This window comes from Bubalus bubalis, chromosome 2 (genome assembly GCF_019923935.1).
Source record: "Bubalus bubalis isolate 160015118507 breed Murrah chromosome 2, NDDB_SH_1, whole genome shotgun sequence".
Classification (NCBI taxonomy): domain Eukaryota; kingdom Metazoa; phylum Chordata; class Mammalia; order Artiodactyla; family Bovidae; genus Bubalus; species Bubalus bubalis.
In genome coordinates, this window is record NC_059158.1 from 19742462 (window position 1) to 19764474 (window position 22013).

A 22013-nucleotide genomic window follows, 5' to 3' on the forward strand; every position below is an offset into this window, starting at 1 on the left:
AATAAAGTTACATCAGCAACCTCCAGTCTACTTTTATGATGAAAATGGAGAAGCCAATCAATACCTCTTTTCAGGAAATCACATTTTCCCTCCAGAAACCTGAGAATACAGTGCAGAACCCTACAGTCACAGGCCAGGCAGCCCTTTGACATCCACTTTCTGTGGACAAAGGCATGGAAGTTCTTGTCCCTTTCTTCACTTTCCACATTTTTCTTCATCTTCCAAGAAATTTTAGAAAGCATTTTTCCTATGACAATAGCAGTACCCATTCAATTGCTCAACATAAGGAAGGTCTTTGAAAAGCGATTTGTTTTTGAGCTTCTCGGTCACTATTATAACCTCTTTGACAGCCACTTACAAATCAGGTGACATATACAAAGAATGCAGGCTGAAAAAGAACTTAGCCAAGTACCTGTTCACTCAGAAGGTACTGTCCCTCCCAGGTTAGTTTGCCATACACACTAGGGAAACTCTAACTTTACTTTTAGGGTAACCTTTGCCCTATTTTTTTTTACATGAATTATTACACTTTATACATCCAGGCATCCAAGATATTATGTATGGTGTCAATTAAGGATATGCTATCTTATGTATGTCATGTGTTCAGAGGTCAGCAATTTGAGGACTGTCCAAACACTAGACCAATTTGTCCTGTCCAAATGGAGTTCCTTGTTTACAATTCAGTCTCCACCGAAAATGATGGAAATGGAGGGTTGGGAGACTGCTGCACTTAAAAAATCTGAGTTAAAAACTTTTAAATTCAGCTCAGCTCTGGTATCATTTACGCATGTCTTACTTAGATACATGGAAGGCTATATTTCCTTCTTCACCCTCAAACCAACTTGTTATAGCCATAACAAGTCAGATGTTTGCCTCTTTGGGTTTGGAAATCATTGAAGTTACACATCTGCTAGTATATCCCTTCCGAGTGATATAACTCTGGATAACATAATATTTGCATAAAAATAAACAATACATTTGGGGGCTTTTTGTGTTCTTATCAGATCAGATCAGATCAGATCAGTCGCTCAGTCATGTCTGACTCTTTGCAACCCCATGAATCGCAGCACGCCAGGCCTCCCTGTCCATCACCAACTCCCGGAGTTCACTCAGACTCACGTCCATCGAGTCAGTGATGCCATCCAGCCATCTCATCCTCTGTCATCCCCTTCTCCTCCTGCCCCCAATCCCTCCCAGCATCAGAGTCTTTTCCAATGAGTCAACTCTTCGCATGAGGTGGCCAAAGTACTGGAGTTTCAGCTTTAGCATCATTCCTTCCAAAGAAATCCCAGGGCTGATCTCCTTCAGAATGGACTGGTTGGATCTCCTTGCAGTCCAAGAGACTCTCAAGAGTCTTCTCCAACACCACAGTTCAAAAGCATCAATTCTTTGGTGCTCAGCCTTCTTCACAGTCCAACTCTCCCATCCATACATGACCACAGGAAAAACCATAGCCTTGACTAGACGAACCTTTGTTGGCAAAGTAATGTCTCTGCTTTTGAATATGCTATCTAGGTTGGTCATAACTTTCCTTCCAAGGAGGAAGCATCTTTTAATTTCATGGCTGCAGTCACCATCTGTAGTGATTTTGGAGCACAGAAAAATAAAGTCTGACACTGTTTCCACTGTTTCCCCATCTATTTCCCATGAAATGGTGGGACGGGATGCCATGATCTTCATTGTCTGAATGTTGAGCTTTAAGCCAACTTTTTCACTCTCCACTGTCACTTTCATCAAGAGGCTTTTGAGTTCCTCTTCACTTTCTGCCACAAGGGTGCTGTCATCTACATATCTGAGGTTATTGATATTTCTCCCAGCAATCTTGATTCCAGCTTGTGTTTCTTCCAGCCCAGCGTTTCTCATGATGTACTCTGCATAGAAGTTAAATAAGCAGGGTGACAATATACAGCCTTGATGAACTCCTTTTCCTATTTGGAACCACTCTGTTGTTCCATGTCCAGTTCTAACTGTTGCTTCCTGACCTGCATACAAATTTCTCAAGAGGCAGATCAGGTGGTCCGGTATTCCCATCTCTTTCAGAATTTTCCACAGTTGATTGTGATCCACACAGTCAAAGGCTTTGGCATAGTCAATAAAATAGAAATAGATGTTTTTCTGGAACTCTCTTGCTTTTTCCATGATCCAGTGGATGTTGGCAATTTGATCTCTGGTTCCTCTGCCTTTTCTAAAACCAGCTTGAAATTTTAGCAAATATGTTAGACAATGTTCTTTCTCTCTGTTTTAAAGTGTGTATAATATATCTGTACTTGCATTGAATCAAAGATATTCAACTACACTCAATAGATATGTAATTTCTGCCTATGAGTAACTGGGAACTAGCATATCAAAAATCTTCCATAAAAACTTTGTCTACTGTTTTCTTGATTCATTCTGTGATCACGTAGTGCTTATGACATCTCTTTAACTAACTAATAGTTTATCTCCTCCTTTTTTATTTAACACATCAGACCTTTGTCTGTTCTCCATCAAAGTTCCCCTAAAGGGACTTCCCTGGCGGTCCAGTGGTTAAGACTTTGAAGGTGGTGCGGGTTTGATCCCTGGTCACACAATTAAGATCCCACATGCCTTGCAGCCAAAAAATCAAAACATAAAACTGAACCTATATTGTAACAAATTCAATAAAGACTTTAAAAAATAGTCCACAACAACAATAAGTTCCCTATAAGCAATGACTATATTTTTATTAATCTCTGTATTGAGCCAGATATGGGAAAGATAGCTGGTATTTATAAACCTTTTATTGACTGGGTGAATGGGTAAATAAATGAATAGGTTGTAAATGCCTGAAGAATATGAGCTACCTATTCCAGTATCTTCCACATAGTGTTTACTAGATAAATATTTGTGATCCTGAAGGGGAATCTGAGTACTGTTGCAAAACTAGACAAGTGGGTGTGCCTTGCTGCTTCTCCAGAACTATAATTACTTGTCAACTATAAGTAATTATAATTACTTGTGAACTATAATTCACAAGTAATACTCATTTCTTAGAGATACATGCCAAAAGATTTATGAATGAAAAGACTTTGGTGTTTATGACTTGCTTCAAAATAATCAGGGAAAATGGGGCACAACACACAACTAAAACAAGACTAACCAAGAATTGATATAAAGTTGAAGTTTAGCATATGTTTGAAGGTTTTCATAATAAAGTTTCATAGTGAACTTTGCCTGAGATACAGCTAACATGTTTATGTATCCATGCCAGTTTGTTAATTTTTTTCTGGGAAAAAAAGATTCTATTTACTGATTACCTAGATAGCAAATCTTTGTCAAGCTTTCTGGCAACTTTTTAACATCTTTATTTGGATAATTCCCCACCATTTGAATCCTTGACTTCCCAGCATAGAAACCAGAACTCACTTTTCCAGCCTCCTTTGTGGCTGGGATACACACACACACACACACACACACACACACACAGGACTTAGAGTCTGTCAATCAGGAATTCCCAGAAAAATCACCAGTTCAGAAGAGTGACATGAATAAGGAGATTCCAGAAAGAATTATTTCTGACAAGAGTGGTGTGGAGGCATTCAGCCTACAGAGGCAGAACTGACCAGGAGCCCAGCAGTTGCATCTTCTGTCCAGAACTGTGTCCAGTCTCTGAAGTGTTCAGCATTATAATCTGGGCATTGTTCCTGGTTCCTTAACCTCCATGTCTGACTCTCTGGCCCTCCTAGACACTAATATGTTTTAACAAATTTCTGTACTGCTTGTACTAACTAAAGTAAGTTTGCAACTAAATTCTCCAACTGAAATATCTACCTTATATTAAGTATCTGATATCTGGTATCTCATTGAAGCTGGAAGCAACCTATTGAGATTTGAAAAGAGGGTAGGGGAATATTACGAAAAACCTTGTTGGAATGTATCAGATATACCAAGGGAGTCCTTAAATGTCACTTAGAAAAGGAAGAGGGGGAGCTATAAAGTCGGTGGAGGATAGTTTGAATTTTCTCAGGACTTTTTCAACCAACATAGAGGAAGCAAAAAAGAATGGCAGCTGTGGCCAAGCACAATTATTCTAGAATGCCTCTGCAAAGTATAAACAACCTACCTTTGGCTACCAATGGGCATGGCTAGCTCAGGTCCCTACCTCTCCCTAATGAGAAGTTTCTGTGTGAGCAGGCCCAGCCCACCTACATAAAAATCAAGAGTCCACACTCCCCTTTCCCATGGTAGAAATATATCTACAGACCACTGTGGAAAGTCATACCAACCACCTACACTCATCAACCTTAAATATAGATGAGCTTTCATTTTAAACATAAATGAGCCCCTGTAGGAGGCAGAATAATGGCCCCCAAACATATCTATGTTCTAATCCCCTGGGGAACTATGAATAAATTCGCTTCTATGGCAAAGGGAGGGCCTTCCCTGGCGGCTCAGTGATAATCTGCTTGCCAATGCAGGGTACACTGGTTCAAAGTCTGGATCAGAAAGATCCCCTGGATAAGGAAATGGCAACCCACTCCTGTATTCTTGCCTGGGAAATCCCATGGACAGAGGAGACTGGTGGGCTACAGTCCATGGGGTCACAAAAGAGCTGGACATGACTTGGTGACTGAACAACAACAAATGGCAAAAGGGAACTAAAGTTGCAGATGAAATTAAGGTCCATTGACCGTAAGATAGGGCAATTATTCTAGATTGTCCAGGTGGGTTCAGTGGAATCACAAGGATCCATAAATATTGGAAGAGAGAAGCAGAAGAGGAGTCCAGAGTGATGGGATGCAAGGTGAACTTTACAAGCTGTTGCTGGCTTTGCTGAAAGAGGAAAGGGCCAGGAGCCAAGAAATGTGGGGCAATCTCTGAAGCTAGAAAAAGCAAAGGAACAGATTCTCTTCCAGAGCCTTAAGAAAGGAACACAGTCTTGCTAACAGCTGGATTTTATTCCAGGGAGCTTCATGTTGTACTTCTAATCTGTAAAACTGTGAGATAGTAAATCTGTGTTGTTTTAAGCTACTAAATTTGTGTTAACTTGTTACACCAACCAAAGAAATGTAATATAGCCCCCGAGGATGAAAACCATGAGTGTGGGAGACTGAACATGATCAATAAACAAATGCCAACTTGAAGAATTCTGATCTGAGAGATAGACATGTAAGAAGTGCCCCTGAATGGATGGATGTTAGCTTGGATACTGCTGCTGCTGGTGCCTCTAAGTCGCATCAGTCGTGTCCTACTCTGTGACCCTATAGACGGCAGCCCACCAGGCTCGTCTGCCCCTGGAACTCTCCAGGCAAGAACACTGGAGTGGGTTGCCATTTCCTTCTCCAATGCATGAAAGTGAAAAGTGAAAGTGAAGTCGCTTAGTCATGTCCGACTCTTAGCGACCCCACGGACTGTAGCCTACTAGGCTCCTCTGTCCATGGGATTCTCCAGGCAAGAGTACTGGAGTGGGTTGCCATTGCCGTGCTAACAAACACAAAAGCCAGCTAAGAAAAGACCTGGCATGGACACTTAACAGGTTATGACATCTTAGATTACCAGCCTCTCTAAATAAAGTGAGGGCGACGGAGGATGAGATGGCTGGATGGCATCACCGATTCAATGGACGTGAACTTGGGCGAACTCTAGGAGATAGTGAGGGACAGGGAAGCCTGGCATACTGCAGTCCACAGGGTTGCGAAACATTGGAAACAACTTGGTGACTGAACAACAACAACAACAACAGTATCTGCTCTGGTTAATGCAGCGTTGATAGGATTAAATGAAGTGGTATAAATGTCTATACAGAAAGAGTTAAACAAGTTATTTTTAAATTATTATTGCTATCTGTGACCACACTAATGGGGGGACCACCTAAGCCATAATAGACCTTCTGTCCATAATATCTAAGTGACATTATCACAGTGGATACTGGACATTCAATAAATATTATCGAGGCTATACGGTCCGATGTTTAAGAGCACTGGCAATAGGCTAAGACAGACCTGAATTCTGCCTCTGTATGCCATTAGGTGATTACTCAACCTCCTTATCTGTAAAATGTGAATAATGGAGTTATAAGAATGAAGATGAGATAATGTCAATAAAGCTTTTGGCACAAGGCCTAGGATCCACTGGGGACTCAGCTTAATGGTAGCACTCATTATTAATAATGAGCTCTTATTACTACATCTACCACTTTCTTTTCATCTACCACTTTTGAACACTTAAATAATTTTTACCTGTATTATTTCGTTTGATTATCAAAGTCTCCCTTGGGAAGAAGCATAGCAAGTTTATATCCATTTTACATATACAAAAAATAATGCACAGAAAAGAAACCTACTTCTCTGGAGGGAATGAATACAAGGATTGGTTTCACCTGAAAAGATTCAAAGGGAACTGCAATAGCTAAAATAATCCAGGAATGAATTTCCTATTGTTCACACCAATAATTCTAGAAGACTAGGAGGAAATGAATAATAAACATAATAAAAAATGTTTTATAATATCATTCATACCTCTAACATGCTACAGGAGGATTTTGGTAAATTTTTTTAAAGCCAGACTTAAGAAGTGGAACTAATCTGTTTAGGCCTCGAGAAGTCAAATGAGGCAAAAATTGTCTGCCAAAAGTCTTGTATTTGGTGAGAGTTTAGACAACAAACCATGATGGAAACTATAAAAGGAGTTGCAGCCATTACAAAACCAAACTTTGTATGTGGTCTTCATTATCCATGGGAAAAGCAAAGGAGAGAAATAAGATGGTTTGATTAGTGTTTTGCCCCCATAGCCAGGTCAGACTACTGATTTACACATCAGGACTGCTACAGACCTCCAGCAGAGGTTCCTCTGGCTTTGTCCTGCCCAGGCAGAGTTCACCATCTTTCGGGCCCTAAAAATGGCTTAAAACTCAACAGTCAAAAAATTAAGATCATGGCATCCGGTTCCATCACTTCATGGCAAATAGATGGGGGGAAAAATGGAACCAGTGACAGACTTTATTTTCTTGGGCTCCAAAATCAATGCAGACAATGACTGCAGCCATGATATTAAATGACACTTGCTCCTTGGAAGAAAATTATGACAAACCTAAACAGCATATTAAAAAGCAGAGACATCACTTTGCCAACAAACATCTGTATAGTCAAAGCTATGGTTTTTCCAATAATTGTGTGTGGATGTGAGAGTTGGATACTATAAAGAAGTCTGAGTGCCAAAGAATTGATGCTTTCGAACTGTAGTGCTGGTGTAGACTCTTGAGAGTCCCTTGAACAGCAAGGAAATCAAACCAGTCCATCCTAAAGGAAATCCGTCCTGAATATTCATTGGAAGGACTGATTCTGAAACTGAAGTTCCAATACTTTGGCCACCTGATGCGAAGAATCGACTCATTGTAAAAGACCCTGATGCTGGGAAAGATTGAAGGCAGGAGGAGAAGGGGATGACAGAGGATAAGATGGTTGGATGGCATCATTGATTCAGTGGACATGAGTTTGAGCAAACTCTGGGACATAGTGAAGGACAGGGAGGCCTGGCATGCTGCAGTCCATGGGGTCGCAAAGAGTTGGACATGACTGAGCAACTATACAACAACTTGCAATAAGAAATTTGGAATGTGGTTCAGTGGCTCCTCCCATGACCTCATAGGAAAGTTTCAGTGAGTTTCTTGCTTTTCGTCAACTAAAAACAATGCAAATGAAACAACAAGAAAAGTTTTGCAAGAAAAGAATGAGCTGTGTTGGGAAGAGGTTACTTTTTCTAAGTTTTTTACCACTGAGATGGAAAATGGACACAGCCTATGTCAGCCAGCTCCTGGATGTGATACTGATGATGTTTTCCTTCTTTCTTTTCCTCTTTCTTCCCTGCTCTTTCCCTTTCTCCATTTCTTGTCTTCCTACCTTTCTTTTTTCTTTTTTTCCTTGTCTTCCTTCCTCCCTTTCTCTCAGTTCCCTGACCAGGGATTGAACCCAGGCCATGGCAGTGAAAGGGCTGAGTCCTAATCACTGTACTGCCAGGGAATTCCCCTCCTTCCCTTTCTCAGTGAGGAAACTCAGCACTCTCTCAACCATTAGAACTCAGGTCAAGCCTAGTCATCTTACCTGGGAAGTTTTTTTTAGCACCTGGTGACTTAGCACACACGCATACATACATCTCTATTAGTTGTCTCAGTGGTAAAGAATCTGCCTTCAGTGCAAAAGATTCTGGTTCAATCCCTGGATAGGGAATCCCCTGGAGCATGAACTGGCAACCCATTCCAGTATTCTTGCCTGGGAAATCCCATGAACAGAGGAACATGGTGGGCTATGGTCCATGAGGTCACAAAGAGCTGGACACAACTGAGCACCCATGCACACATGCATGAAAGCAGTAATTGGCAAGATAATACTGTGCCAAATAGGAAATGGTAATGACCTAAAACATGAGTCAATTGGTCCAGCTGAGGAAATAAACAAGATTCTTTCTGGAGATCATGTAAGATTCTTTCTATAGTATAATAATGGTGACTCAGACAAGAGTAGGAAGAATGTAAATCTTGATTTTGAAGATATCAAACATATGCAGTGTAATAAGGAATTTTTCTGAAGTGACTTTCTGGTGAAGATGTTATCTGTTGACATTAAAGGAAATCCTGACTTACATCCAAGATTTTTTTTTTATTATTATTGAAGGATAATTACTTTACAGAATTTTGTTGTTTTCTGTCAAACCTCAGCATAAATCAGCCATAGGTACACACATATTCTCTCCCTCTTGAACTTCCCTCCTATTTCCCTCCCCATCCCACCCTTCTAGGTGGACACAGAGCCCCTGTCTGAGTTTCCTAAGCCACACATCAAATTCCCATCGGCTATCTATTTTACATATGGTAATATAAGTTTCCATGTTACTCTTTCCATACATCTCACCTTCTCCTCCCTTCTCCCCATGTCCATAAGTCTATTCTCTATGTCTGTTTCTCCATTGCTGCCCTGTAAATAAATTCTTCAGTACCATTTTTCTAGATTCTATGCACATTTGAATACAATATTTATCTTTCTCTTTCTGACTTACTTCACTCTGTATAATAGATTCTAGGTTCATCCACCTCATCAGACCTGACTCAAATGCATTCCTTTTTATGGCTAAGTAATATTCCATTGTGTATATGTACCACAACTTCTTTATCCGTTCATCTGTTGATGGACATCTAGGTTGCTTCCATGTTCTAGCTATTGTAAAGAGTGCTGCAATGAAAAATGGGATACACATGTATTTTTCAATTTTGGTTTCCTCAGGGTATATGCCTAAGAATGGGATTGCTGGATCATATGGTAGTTTTATTCCTAGATTTTTAAGGAATCTCCATACTGTCTTCTATAGTGTTGTACCAATTTATATTCCCACCAATAGTGCAAGAGCATTACCTTTTCTCCACACCCTCTCCAGCATTTATTGTTTGTAGACTTTTTGATGATGGCCATTCTGGCCGGTGTGAGGTGATATCTCACTGTGGTTTTGATTTGCCTTTGATTTGCTCACATAATGAGCAATGTTGAGTATCTTTTCATGTGTTTGTTAGCCATCTGTATGTCTTCTTTGGAGAAATGTCTGTTTAGGTCTTTTTCCCACTTTTTGATTGGGTTTATTTTTTTGGCATTGAGTTGTATGAGCTGCTTGTATATTTTGGAAATTAATCCTTTGTCAGTTGTCTCATTTGCTGTTATTGTCTCCCATTCTGAGGGTTGTCTTTTTGCCTTGCTTATAGTTTCCTTTGCTGTGCAAATGCTTTGAAGTTTAATCAGGTCCCACTTGTTTACTTTTGTTTTTATTTCCATTACTCTAGGAGGTGGGTCATAGAGGATCTTACTTTGATTAATGTCATCGAGTGTTCTGCCTATGTCTTCCTCTAAGAGTTTTATAGTTTCTGATCTTATATTTATGTCTTTAATCCATTTTGAGTTTATCTTTGTGTATGGTGTTAGGAAGTGTTCTAATTTCATTCTTTTACATATAGCTGTCCAGTTTTCCCAGCACCATTTATTGAAGAGGCTGTCTGTGCCCTATTGTATATTCTTGCTTCCTTTGTCAAAAATAAGGTACCCATAGGTGCATCAGTTTATTTCTGGGCTTTCTATTTTGTTCCATTGATGCATATTTTTGTTTTTGTGCCAGTACCATACTGTCTTGATGACTGTAGCTTTGTAGTATAATCTGAAGTCAGGAAGGTTGATTCCTCCCTCTGCATTGTTCTTTCTCAAGGCTGCTTTGGCTATTCGGGGTCTTTTGTGTTTCCATATGAATTCTGAAATTTTTTGTTCTAGTTCCATGAAAAGTGCCATTGGTAATTTGATAGGGATCACTTTGAATCTGTAGATTGCATTTGGTAGTATAGTCATTTTCACAATATTGATTCTTCCTACCCAGGAACATGGAATATCTCTCCTTCTGTTTATGTTATCTTTGATTTATTTCATCAGTGTCTTATAATTTTCTGTGTATAGTTCTTTTGTCTCCATAGGTAAGTTTATTCCTGATATTTAATTCTTTTTGTTGCAATGGTGAATGGGATTGATTCCTTAATTTCTCTTTCTGATTTTTCATTGTTAGTATATAGAAATGCAAGTGATTTCTGTGTATTGATTTTGTATCCTGCAACTTTGCTAATTTACTAATTAGCTCTAGTAATTTTCTGATACTATCTTTAGGATTTTCTATGTACAGTATCATATCATCTGCCTACAGTGAGAGCTTTACTTCTTTTCTGATCTGGATTCCTTTTATTTCTTTTTCTTCTCTGATTGCTGTATCCAGAACTATGTTGAATAATAGTGGTGAAAGTGGACACCTTTGTCTTGTTCCTGATCTTAGGGGGAATGCTTTCAGTTTTTCACCATTGAGAATAATGTTTGCTATAGAGTTATCATATATGGCCTTTACTATGTTGAGGTAGTTTCCTATGCCCATTTTTTGAAGAGTTTTAATCATAAATGGGTGCTGAATTTTGTCAAAATCTTTTTCTGCATCTATTGAGATGATCATATGGTTTTTATCTTTCAATTTGTTAATATGGTGTATCATATTGTTTGATTTGGGTATATTGAAGAATCCTTGCATTCCTGGAATAAACCCAACTTGATCATTGTGTATGAGCTTTCTGATGGGTCTTTTTTTGTATCCATTCAGGCAGTCTGTGTCTTTTGGTTGGAGCATTTAATCCATTTACATTTAAAGTAATTATTGATATATGTGTTCCTATTGCCATTTTCTTAATTGTTCGGGACTGATTTTGTAGATCTTTTTTCTTCTCTTGTATTTCTTGACTATATAAGTCCATTTAACATTTGTTTTAAATCTGGTTTGGTGGTACTGAATTCTCTTAACTTTTGCTTGTCTGAAAAGCTTTTTATTTCTCTATTCAACTTTGAATGAGATCCTTGCCAGGTACAGTCATCTTGATTGTAGATTTTTCCCTTTGAATACTTTAATATATCCTGCCATTCTCTTCTGGCCCACAGAGTTTCTCCTGAAAGATCAGCTGTTAAGTGTATGGGGTTTCCCTTGTATGTTACTTGTTCCTTCTCCCTTGCTGCTTTTAATATTCTTTCTTTGTGTTTAGTCTTTGTTAGTTTTATTAGTATGTGTCTTGATGTGTTTCTCCTTGGGTTTATCCTGTATGGGATTCTTTGTGTCTCTTGGACTTGATTGAATATTTCCTTTTCCATGTTGGGGAAATTTTCAACTATAATCTCTTCAAAGATTATCTCATACACTTTCTTTTTCTCTTCTTCTGGGACCCCTATAATCTGATTGTTGGTGCATTTGATATTGTCCCAGGGGTCTCTGAGACTATCCTCAGTTCTTTTCATTCTTTTTACTTTATTCTGCTCTTCAGAAGTTATTTCCACCATTTTATCTTCCACCTCAATGATTCATTCTTCTGCTTCAGATATTCTGCTATTGATTCCTTCTAGAAATACCAAGGGAACATTTCACGCAAAGATGGGCTCGATAAAGGACAGAAATGATATGGACCTGACAGAAGCAGAAGATATTAAGAAGAGATGGCAAGAATATACAGAAGAACTGTACAAAAAAGAGCTTCACGACCCAGATACTCAAGATAGTGTGATCACTCACCTAGAGCCAGACATCCTGGAATGTGAAGTCAAGTGGGCCTTAGAAAGTATCACTACAAACAAAGCTAGTGGAGGTGATAGAATTCCAGTTGAGCTATTTCAAATCCTAAAAGATGATGCTATGAAAGTGCTGCACTCAATATGCCAGCAAATTTGGAAAACTCAGCAGTGGCCACAGGACTGGGAAAGGTCAGTTTTCATTCCAATCCCAAAGAAAGGCAATGCCAAAGAATGCTGGAACTACCGCAAAATTGCACTCATCTCACACATGAGTAACTTAATGCTCAAAATTCTCCAAGTCAGGCTTCAGCAATATGTGAACTGTGAACTTCCAGATGTTCAAGCTGGTTTTAGAAAAGGCAGAGGAACCAGAGATCAAATTGCCAACATCCGCTGGATCATGGAAAAAGCAAGAGAGTTCCAGAAAAACATCTATTTCTGCTTTATTGATTATGCCAAAGCCTTTGACTGTGTGGATCACAATCAACTGTGGAAAATTCTGAAAGAGTTGGGAATACTGGACCACCTGATCTGCCTCTTGAGAAATTTGTATGCAGGTCAGGAAGCAACAGTTAGAACTGGACATGGAACAACAGACTGGTTCCAAATAGGAAAAGGAGTACACCAAAGCTGTATATTTTCACCCTGATTATTTAACCTATATGCAGAGTACATCATCAGAAACGCTGGGCTGGAAGAAGCACAAGCTGGAATCAAGATTGCTGGGAGAAATATCAATAACCTCAGATATGCAGATGACAGCACCCTTGTGGCAGAAAGTGAAGAGGAACTCAAAAGCCTCTTGATGAAAGTGAAAGAGGGGAGTGAAGAAGTGGCTTAAAGCTCAACATTCAGAAAACTAAGATCACGGCATGTGGTCCCACCACTTCATGGGAAATAGATGGGGAAACAGTGTCAGACTTTATTTTTGGGGGCTCCAAAATCACTGCAGATGGCTATTGTAGCCATGAAATTAAAAGATGCTTACTGCTTGGAAGGAAAGTTATGACTAACCTAGATAGCATATTAAAAAGCAGAGACATTACTTTGCCAACAAAGGTCCGTCTAGTCAAGGCTATGGTTTTTCCAGTAGTCATGTATGGATGTGAGAGTTGGACTGTGAAGAAAGCTGAGCACCAAAGAATTGATGCTTTTGAGCTGTGGTGTTGGAGAAGACTCTTGAGAGTCCCTTGGACTGCAAGGAGATCCAAGTCCATTCTAAAGGAGATCAGTCCTGGGTGTTATTTGGAAGGAATGATGCTAAAGCTGAAACTCCAATACTTTGGCTACCTCATGCGAAGAATTGACTCATTGGAAGAGGAATTGACTCAGGAGGAGAAGGGGACGACAGAGGATGAGATGGCTGGATGGCATCACCGACTCGATGGACGTGAGTTTGAGTGAACTCTGGGAGTTGGTGATGGACAGGGAGGCCTGGCATGCTGCAATTCATGTGGTCACAGAGTCAGATATGACTGAGCAACTGAACTGAACTGAGTATTTTTAATTTCAGTAATTGTGTTGTTTGTCTCTGCATGTTTACTCTTTAATTCTTCTAGGTCTTTGTTCATTGATTCTTGCATTTTCTCCATTTTGTCTTCAAGGTTTTTGATCATCTTTACTATCATTATTCTGAATACTTTTTCAGGTAGTTTGCCTATTTCCTCTTCATTTATTTGGACTTCTAAGCTAAGACACTGAAAGATGAACTTCCCAGGTCAGTAGGTGCCCAATATGCTACTGGAGATCAGTGGAGAAATAACTCCAGAAAGAATGAAGGGATGGAGCCAAAGCAAAAACAATACCTAGCTGTGGATGTGACTGGTGATAGAAGCAAGGTCCGATGCTGTAAAGAGCATTATTGCATAGGAACCTGGAATGTTAGGTCCATGAATCAAGCAAATTGGAAGTGGTCAAACAGGAGATGACAACAGTGAACGTTGACATTCTAGGAATCAGCGAACTAAAATGGACTGGAATGGGTGAATATAACTCAGATGACCATTATATCTACTACTGCAGGCAGGAATCCCTCAGAAGAAATGGAGTACACATCATGGTCAACAAAAAAGTCCGAAATGCAGTACTTGGATGCAATCTCTAAAATGACAGAATGATCTCTGTTCGTTTCCAAGGCAAACCATTCAATATCACGGTAATCCAAGCCTATGCCCCAACCAGTAATGCTGAAGAAGCTGAAGTTGAATGGTTCTATGAAGACCTACAAGACCTTTTAAATCTAACACCCAAAAAAGATGTCTTTTTCATTATAGGGGACTGGAATGCAAAAGTAGGAAGTCAGGAAACACCTGGAGTAACAGGCAAATTTGGCCTTGGAGTATGAAATGAAGCAGGGCAAAGGCTAATAGAGTTTTGCCAAGAGAACGCACTGGTCATAACAAACACCCTCTTCCAACAACACAAGAGAAGACTCTACACATGGACATCACCAGATGGTCAACACCGAAATCAGATTGATTATATTCTTTGCAGCCAAAGATGGAGAAGCTCTATACAGTCAGCAAAAACAAGACCAGGAGCTGACTGTGGCTCAGATCATGAACTCCTTATTGCCAAATTCAGACTTAAACTGAAGAAAGTAGGGAAAACCACGAGACCATTCAGGTATGACCTAAATCAAATCCCTTATGATTATACAGTGGAAGTGAGAAATAGATTTAAGGGACTAGATCTGATAGACAGAGTTCCTGATGAGCTATGGAATGAGGTTCGTGACATTGTACAGGAGACAGGGATTAAGAGCATCCCCATGGAAAAGAAATGCAAAAAAGTAAAATGGCTGTCTGAGGAGGCCTTACAAATAGCTGTGAAAAAAGGGAAGTGAAAAGCAAAGGAGAAACGGAAAGATATAAGCATCTGAATGCAGAGTTCCAAAGAATAGCAAGGAGAGATAAGAAAGCCTTCCTCAGTGATCATGCAAAGAAATAGAGGAAAATAACAGAATGGGAAAGACTAGAGATCTCTTCAAGAAAATTAGAAATACCAAGGGAACATTTCATGCAAAGATGGGCTTGATAAAGGACAGAAATGGTATGGACCAAAGAAGAAGCAGAAGATATAAAAAGAGGTGGTAAGAATACACAGAAGAACTGTAGAAAATAGATCTTCACGACCCAGATACTCATGATGGTGTGATCACTCACCTAGAGCAGATATCCTGGAATGTGGGGTCAAGTGGGCCTTAGAAAGCATTACTACAAACAAAGTTAGTGGAGGTGATGGAATTCCAGTTGAGCTATTTCAAATCCTGAAAGATGATGCTGTGAAAATGCTGCACTCAATATGCCAGCAAATTTGGAAAACTCAGCAGTGGCCACAGGACTGGAAAAGGTCAGTTTTCATTCCAATCCCAAAGAAAGGCAATGCCAAAGAATGCTCAAACTACCGCACAATTGCACTCAGTAAAGTAATGCTCAAAATTCTCCAAGCCAGGCTTCAGCAATATGTGAACTGTGAACTTCCAGATGTTCAAGCTGGTTTTAGAAAAGGCAGAGGAACCAGAGATCAAATTGCCAACATCCACTGGATCATGGAAAAAGCAAGAGAGTTCCAGAAAAATATCTATTTCTGCTTTATTGACTATGCCAAAGCCTTTGACTGTGTGGATCACAATCAACTGTGGAAAATTCTGAAAGAGATGGGAATATCAGACCACCTGATCTGTCTCTTGAGAAACCTATATGCAGGTCAGGAAGCAATAGTTAGAACTGGACATGGAACAACAAACTGGTTCCAAATAGGTAAAGGAGTTTGTCAAGGCTGTATATTGTCACCCTGCTTATTTAACTTCTATGCAGAGTACATCATGAGAAACGCTGGGCTGGAAGAAACACAAGCTGGAATCAAGATTGCTGGGAGAAATATCAATAACCTCAGATATGCAGATGACAGCACCCTTGTGGCAGAAAGTGAAGAGGAACTAAAAAGCCTCTTGATGAAAGTGAAAGAGGAGAGTGGAAAAAGTTGGCTTAAAGCTTAACATTCAGAAAACTAAGATCATAGTATCTGGTCCCATCACTTCATGGGAAATAGATGGGAAAACAGTGGAAACAGTGTCAGACTTTATTTTGGGGAGCTCCAAAATCACTGTAGATGGCTATTGCAGCCATGAAATTAAAAGACGTTTACTCCTTGGTTCTTCCCTTGTGGCTCAGACAGTAAAGCGTTTGCCTATAATGCAGGAGACCCACGTTCAGTCCCTGGGTCAGGAAGATCTCCTGGAGAAGGAAATGGCAACCCACTCCAGTATTCTTGCCTGGAAAATCCCATGGATGGAGGAGCCTGGTAGTCTACAGTCCATGGGTTTGCAAAGATTCGGACACCACTGAGCAACTTCACTTCACTTCACTTCACTTCAGTCCTTGGAAAGAAAGTTATGACCAACCTAGATAGCATATTTAAAAGCAGAGACATTACTTTGGCAACAAAGGTCCTTCTAGTCAAGGCTATGGTTTTTCCAGTAGTCATGTATGGATGTGAGAGTTGGACAGTGAAGAAAGCTGAGTGCCGAAGAATTTATGCTTTTGAACTGTGGTGTTGGAGAAGACTCTTGAGAGTCCCTTGGACTGCAAGGAGATCCAACCTGTCCATCCTAAAGGAGATCAGTCCTGGGTGTTCATTGGAAGGACTGATGTTGAAGGTGAAACTCCAACACTTTGGACTCATTGGAAAAGACCCTAATGCTGGGAAAGATTGAGGGCAGGAAGAGAAGGGGAAGACAGAAGTTGAGATGGCTGGATGGCATCACCGACTCGATGGACATGGGTCTGGATAGACTCTGGGAGTTGGTGATGGACAGGGAGGCCTGGCCTGCTGCAATTCATGGGGTCGCAGAGTCGGACACGACTAAACTGAGTGACTGAACTGAACTGAACTAAACTGAACTGAGTGTTTCTAATTTCATCCTTCACTTGTGTGGTATTTCTGCCTTTTCATTATTTTGTTTAACTTATTGTGTTTGAGGTCTCCTTTTCCCAGGCTTCAAGGTTGAGTTCTTTCTTCCTTTTGGTTTCTGTCCTCCTAATTTGGTCCAGTGGTTTGTGTAAGCTTCTTACAGGGTGAGATTTGTGCTGAGTTTTTGTTTGTTTGTTTTTTCTCTGATGGGCAAGGCTGAGTGAGGTGGTAATCCTGTCTGCTGATGATTTGGTTTGTATTTTTGTTTTATTTGTTGTTTAGATGAGGTGTCCTGCACAGAGTGCTACTGGTGGTTGGGTGATGCCAGGTCTTGTATTCCAGTGGTTTCTTTTATGTGAGTTCTCACTATTTGATACTCCCTAGGGTTATTTCTCTGGTAGTCTAGGGTCTTGGAGTCAGTGTTCCCACTCCAAAGGCTCAGGGCTTGATCTCTGCTTCTTAATGTAATGGCAGGGGCTTCCCAGGTGGCTCAGCAGGAAAGAATCTGCCTGCCAGTCAAACATATCCACAGAGAATATGAGGCTCTTCCCCCACAAGTCCTTGAGCAGTTTCTCCAGTCACCCCAAGCATCCCAGCTACTATCTTTCTCTTCATTTGAATAAGTGTTTCCTGAGGTCTCTAACAAAAGAGTCCGAAATGCAGTACTTGGATGCAATCTCAAAAACGACAGAATAATCTCTGTTCATTTCCAAGGCAAACCATTCAATATCACAGTAATCCAAGTCTGTGCCCCAACCAGTAACGCTGAAGAAGCTGAAGTTGAACGTTTCTATGAAGACCTACAAGACCTTTTAGAACTAACACCCAAAAATGATGTCCTTTTCATTATAGGGGACTGGAATGCAAAAGTAGGAAGTCAAGAAACACCTGGAGTAACAGGCAAATTTGGCCTTGGAATACGGAATGAAGCAGGGCAAAGACTAATAGAGTTTTGCCAAGAAAATGCACTGGTCATAACAAACACCCTCTTCCAACAACACAAGAGAAGACTCTATACATGGACATCACCAGATGGTCAACACCGAAATCAGATTGATTATATTCTTTGCAGCCAAAGATGGAGAAGCTCTATACAGTCAGCAAAAACAAGACCAGGAGCTGACTGTGGCTCAGATCATGAACTCATTGCCAAATTCAGACTTAAATTGAAGAAAGTAGGGAAAACCACGAGACCATTCAGGTATGACCTAAATCAAATCCCTTATGATTATACAGCGGAAGTGAGAAATAGATTTAAGGGCCTAGATCTGATAGATAGAGTGCCTGATGAGCTATGGAATGAGGTTCGTGACATTGTACAGGAGACAGGGATCAAGACCATCCCCATGGAAAAGAAATGCAAAAAAGCAAAATGGCTGTCTGGGGAGGCCTACAAATAGCTGTGAAAAGAAGAGAAGCAAAAAGCAAAGGAGAAAAGGAAAGATATAAGCATCTGAATGCAGAGTTCCAAAGAATAGCAAGAAGAGATAAGAAAGCCTTCCTCAGTGATCAATACAAAGAAATAGAGGAAAACAACAGAATGGGAAAGACTAGAGATCTCTTCAAGAAAATCAGAGATACCAAAGGAACATTTCATGCAAAGATGGGCACAATAAAGGACAGAAATGGTATGGACCTAACAGAAGCAGAAGATATTAAGAAGAGATGGCAAGAATATACAGAAGAACTGTACAAAAAAGATCTTCATGACCCAGATAATCACGATGGTGTGATCACTGACCTAGAACCAGACATCCTGGAATGTGAAGTCAAGTGGGCCTTAGAAAGTATCACTACAAACAAAGCTAGTGGAGGTGATAGAATTCCAGTTGAGCTATTCCAAATCCTGAAAGATGATGCTGTGAAAGTGCTGCACTCAATATGCCAGCACATTTGGAAAACTCAGCAGTGGCCACAGGACTGGAAAAGGTCAGTTTTCATTCCAATCCCAAAGCAAGGCAATGCCAAAGAATGCTCAAACTACCACACAATTGCACTTATCTCACACACGAGTAAAGTAATGCTCAAAATTCTCCAAGCCAGGCTTCAGCAATATATGAACCATGAACTTCCTGATGTTTAAGCTGGTTTTAGAAAAGCAAAGGAACCAGAGATCAAATTGCCAACATCCGCTGGGTCATCAAAAAAGCAAGAGAGTTCCAGAAAAACACCTATTTCTGCTTTATTGATTATGCCAAAGCCTTTGACTGTGTGGATCACAATCAACTGTGGAAAATTCTGAAAGAGATGGGAATACCAGACCACCTGATCTGCCTTTTGAGAAATTTGTATGCAGGTCAGGAAGCAATAGTTAGAACTGGACATGGAAAAATAGACTGGTTCCAAATAGGAAAAGGAGTACATCAAGGCTGTATATTGTCACCCTGTTTATTTAACTTCTATGCAGAGTACATCATGAGAAACGCTGGACTGGAAGAAACACAAGCTGGAATCAAGATTGCTGGGAGAAATATCAATAACCTCAGATATGCAGATGACAGCACCCTTGTGGCAGAAAGTGAAGAGGAACTAAAAAGCCTCTTGATGAAGGTGAAAGTTGAGAGTGAAGAAGTGGCTTAAAGCTCAACATTCAGAAAACGAAGATCATGGCATCCGGTCCCATCACTTCATGGGAAATAGATGGGAAAACAGTGGAAACAGTGGCTGACTTTATTTTTCTGGGCTCCAAAATCACTGCAGATGGTGACTGCAGCCATGAAATTAAAAGATGCTTACTGCTTGGAAGAAAAGTTATGACCAACCTAGATAGCATATTGAAAAGCAGAGACATTACTTTGCCAACAAAGGTCCGTCTAGTCAAGGCTATGGTTTTTCCTGTGGTCATGTATGGATGTGAGAGTTGGACTGTGAAGAAGGCTGAGTGCCAAAGAATTGATGCTTTTGAGCTGTGGTGTTGGAGAAGACTCTTGAGAGTCCCTTGGACTACAAGGAGATCCAACCAGTCCATTCTGAAGGAGATCAGCCCTGGGATTTCTTTGGAAGGAATGATGCTAAAGCTGAAACTCCAGTACTTTGGCCATCTCATGCGAAGAGTTGACGCATTGGAAAAGACTCTAATGCTGGGAGGGATTGGGGGCAGGAGGAGAAGGGGACGACAGAGGACGAGATGGCTGGATGGCATCACTGACTCGATGGACGTGAGTCTGAGTGAACTCCAGGAGTTGGTGATGGACAGGGAGGCCTGGCGTGCTGCGATTCATGGGGTCGCAAAGAGTCGGACACGACTGAGCGACTGACCTGATCTGATCTGATTTGAGGTCTCTAAGTGCTTCCTTGAACAAAATAGCCATAGCACAATAGTTTTTATCTGCTCCTGAAAGGTTATATTAGGGTGCTTGTGTCCTTTTGAATTAAGCTTTGAATTTAGCACAGGAAGCTCAGCTCAGCTACTCTATGATGACCCAGAGGGGCGGATGGGAGGTGGGGGGGATGAAGGTCCAAAGGGGAGGGGATACATGTACACCTAGAGCCGATTCACTTCATTGTACAGCAGAAACTGTTACCGAATCCAGGCTGACTCAGCTCACTGCAGGAGAGGCCAACGAATCCGAGAGAGAAGGGGTTGAGATAAGGAACAGATTTTAATTGGGGAGCTGGCTGACTTGAAGATACCAGGCTAGTGCCTCAAAATAACCATCTTGTCAGGGCCTGGTTGCCAGGTTCTTTCATACATCAGAGATGAGGGCCAAGATTCTTTTTATAAGTGTACCTTAGTGTACTCAGATCACCAGCAACAACAATCTTTGAGCCTCAAGTCGAGCTGCAGGATAGCTAGTTCAGCCAGCACCAAAAAGGTGGGACCACAGCACTGATTCAGAAAATGAGGCAGAAAAAAATTCATGGCAGGCTTGCAGATTGGCTGTCTAACCAATCCTTGCCTTTCTGTTGTCTCCAGCAAGACCTACAACAGCCTTTCAGACTTCCACAGCAGGAATCAGAATTTCCCTACAAATCTAAGCTTAAAGCTCTGCCTTCTATGTTGATGTTTGGCAGAAACCAACACAATTCTGTAACGCAATTACCCTTCAATTAAAAAATACATTAATTAAAAGAAACAAATAGAATTAAAAAAAAAAAGAACTATGCCTTTTACACAGAACTTTATTCTCTGAAATCAGTCCATGCTACCCCAGCATTCTAAGTTTACCCCACTGGAATTTCCTGTAGGAAGTTTTGAAGCGTCACCCAACTTCTAACTAACAAGATTTGGTCCATTGCTTATAGGTTTCTATATACTATTAGATCATAATAACATATCATTATTAGATATATTATTAGATCAGTCATTAGATCATTGGCTATAATCTTTAGATCACTGTCATGTCATGACATGTCGACCATATCATTAGATCAGTGACAGCCAGAAACTCAACTTCAGACTCACCGACATTTAAAAAGTTTCAGACTGGAGGAGTTTTAAGTGAAACATATCTAGCTGAGTTAAATAGTGTAAATAACGCACAGACTGTCATGCTCAAACTATCACTAAGGACGCTGACACATCACATTTTAACCGTCACACATTTTCAGCCTCTATTATCCATCAGGGATCAGGCATTTTCCAGAATGATATCCAGTGAATATCTCTTGCTCCAAACCCAATTTTCATCTTGGCTTTGGAATGCTGCTTAAGTAAGATTGCAAAATGATAAAACTGAATGTTTGATGCCAAAAAGTTCAAAGGGAGGCATTGTTACACCCTGTTTTTATTGTCATTCCAAACCAAACTGTAATTTTTTATCTTAAAAGACAATTCAAAAAATCTAGTATGTATGTTGTTGTTGTTGTGTTAATTGCTCAGTCGTGTTCAACTCTTTGTGACCCCATGGACTGTAGCCCACCAGGCTCCTCTGTCCATGGGATTCTCTAGGCAAGAACACTGGAGTGGGTAGCCATTCCCTTCTCCATGGGATCTTTCTGACCCAGAGATCGAACCTGGGTCTCCTGAATTGCAGGCAGATTATTCACCATCTGAGACACTGGGAGGCCTCAAATAGGAATACA